Source organism: Danio rerio, chromosome 21 (assembly GCF_049306965.1).
Source record: "Danio rerio strain Tuebingen ecotype United States chromosome 21, GRCz12tu, whole genome shotgun sequence".
Lineage (NCBI taxonomy): Eukaryota > Metazoa > Chordata > Actinopteri > Cypriniformes > Danionidae > Danio > Danio rerio.
The window spans coordinates 1032189-1035260 of NC_133196.1; the positions used below are offsets into that span (position 1 = coordinate 1032189).

General features: G+C 27.9%; 1 long non-coding RNA gene across 1 annotated transcript; it reads right to left on the minus strand.

The window, feature by feature from the left end:
- Positions 1-1208: 1208 nt before the first annotated feature.
- Positions 1209-2690, minus strand: LOC100535170 (uncharacterized). The gene is made up of 4 exons (XR_661636.4): positions 2508-2690; positions 2089-2284; positions 1729-1778; positions 1209-1641 (listed from the first exon to the last, which is right to left on the minus strand). It is a non-coding gene; the product is annotated as an uncharacterized lncRNA (long non-coding RNA).
- Between the last annotated feature and the right edge of the window lie 382 nt (positions 2691-3072).

A 3072-nucleotide genomic window follows, 5' to 3' on the forward strand; every position in this document is an offset into this window, starting at 1 on the left:
AAATTCTTTGTAAGTGCAATAATTAAAAAAAGATTTGTAGCTCCTGTTCAACTATAATCCAGACTCAACTTTGAATATCTTTGCAATGTTACTATTGCGGATGCACACATTGCAAATTAATGCTGAAACAATATATTGTGCAGCCATAATCTGTGTGTGTGTGTATATTTAAATAAAATAAAATATCAATAAAATAAAATATATATCTTTTTTGAAGCAATGTAACAGTATGTAAACATATATGAACAATTCCAGGCAAGAACAAAATGTACACCATGATGCAGCTGATTGCATCATTCAGATTAGAAAAGCTTTTTTTAGACAATCTTATTTTTCTTTTAAAGCATCACATTAGTGGACGTCGATGATACCACAATCTGTTAGCAAATGTGCATCTTTTAATTAATTAAAGTATATAATTTTAAAGTTTTTTTTTTAACATTTACGTTCTAGGGGAATGTTGATTATGTTGCTTGCTGTTTAATAAATAAAATAAACAAAATATAGGCTGCTAAAATTATGTATAGGCAAAAGCTTGTAAGGAAAGTAAAGTTATGTTTGGGAAATCACCTAATTTGTCTTGGTGTAAATTTACAGGGAGTCTTAAATACATTGTATTATATATTTGTTCTATATTGTCTTTAATAAGATATTGAGAGCAGATTTATATCACACACTGTCATGCGCCTGTATTTAATGTGCTGTAATACAGAAGATGGCCTGTGTGAGGTTCTCAAACTATCGGACTGTTCATCAAAATATAAATGGAGGAGGTTTTCTGTAAATTACTGGAATATTCAATAGTTTTTGTGAATCTCTGCATTAACATTTCTCTAATAGTTCCTGTAGGAAAATGTAAATAAAAACGGAAAAAACAAACAAGGGGCTTTAAAAGCAGTTATTGTATTTAAAAATAAACAATTTGTTTTTATTGTTATAAATAATTATTGCATTATTAACATTTTCATCTTTTTTATCGTTAATTATGATCGTTTTTAATATTCTTGGTTTAATTTTTTTAGATATTAATTATGATAATTTTTCATCATCGTTGTTTACTCTTTTTTTATATATTAATTATTATCATTTTTCATCATATTTTAATTATCATTCTCATATTTCCCCCTGATGATGTTGAATTAAAAGCACACCTCTATCTTGCTGATTTTTATTAATTTAAACGTAATGTCAATGAACACACAGGCAGGCAGTTTTCAGCTTGTTTTTATTTTTCATGTTTTTAAAGCTTTCATTTCTTTCTGTGAATTGTGCATTTGCAACAACAAAATGACCTTTAATAAATTTAATTTATGTTATTTGTAATGATACTACATTGAAAATTGGTCATACTAGAACCGTGACAGTTTAACATTAATGTTTAACATTTATCATAAACCATTTGTGGCATACAATAAACAAACAGCATAGTCCCATTCAGATTATATTTTAAAATAAATTATATACTGTTTAATAGAATCCAAATCTAATACACCATAATACAGTCTTTATAATTTAAGTATATGCTGAAACAGAATTTGGATACTTTTGAGTTTTGAAAATTATTTTGAAGTTTTTAATTTTTTCTGAAAACATTTTTTTCAGAAAATTGTCTTTCTGCTGGTTTGGTAAAATGATCCGTTTCTGAAAGGAGAAAATAAACACTCTCAGGACTGTATCAGTGATCAATATGACATATTTGTGTACCAAATACAGTGTTAAAAATTTCACCTGATCTGTCATTCTGTCTGAATTATAATGAAGTGCTGCTACAGGAGAAACTGAGAAAAACACAAACATCCCGTTATAGCATTTATTTTATAGCTAAAACAGCAAATTATCACAATAAAAACACAGATAAACAGTAACTAAACTGACTGAAGAACCAGCGATATATAAATATCATTAAAAATTGTTACTGTTTTGATCATTCTTAATGCTTTACGAACTAATGTTATTTTAAAGTGTAACTTTTGAGCCTATGAGAATATAAATTATATATATTTACATGAATAAAGTTGTAGTTTAGGCTCAGTTTTGAGCATTCAGGGAAGATAAATAATAGTTTAATTTAATTGATCAAAGACTCACAGTTTGGTTTGCCGCTATTAATACTGTTCTGTCTAAACAGCCTCAACGTCTTTTTCCTTCTTGAATCATTGAGATGTAACTTTTTGTTCTCCATTTATGTTTTTCCGTCTGGTTCATATGTTTTTTGGCTCCATAATTTGCGCTGTTCCACAGATCTTCTGCCATGCAGTGATTTCTGTTGTACTCAGCTGTTGTCCTGTGTTTAAACAAAGAAAAACATCAAATTACACCAATAAGTGCTGTAAAAATGACAATTCTTAGTTACTTAAATTCAAAACTGGAGTATCTCCTAATAATAATAATAATAATAATATATATATATATATATATATATATATATATATATATATATATATATATATATATATATATCCACATTTAAATACATAAAGTTCTCTTGCAAAATAATGAGAGACAACCTTTTCAAGCGCCTTGTGAAAAGAAAATTCATTTGGTGAACTGTCTATTTTATACACCAGGGTTGTGACGTTGAGGAAATTTCCCTATCGGTTATACACATCAACTATGCAGTTGTAAAGAAAACATTTCATAGTGATGTGATCTGACTAGTTTTGCTGTCACGCATAGTTTCATTGTGTTTCTTTTTTTTCTTTAAGTTCAGCCTGCTTAGCATTTTTTCCGCATTCCGCATTCTCAGATGATGATCAAGAATTCAAAACAAACTCTCCTTGTAAAGCTGTAAAATTAAAGTTTCATACTGTGCAGCACGTAGGACTTCAGGATATTGGAAAAAACTGACATTGCAATATTTAGTTTTTTATTAGTATTAATTGCAATATGAATATAATTTCACCAATTGATTAAACAGCCCTATATTTGTAAAACAATTATCTTTTTAAATTGTTAATTTCGGATAATTTGTAGGGCAACAAACAAAATACAATAGAGCAAAAATGTAATTAAAAGAAAACTGATTGCAATGTCATGACAGCAGATAATAATGCATTCTTGATTGTTGTTGGT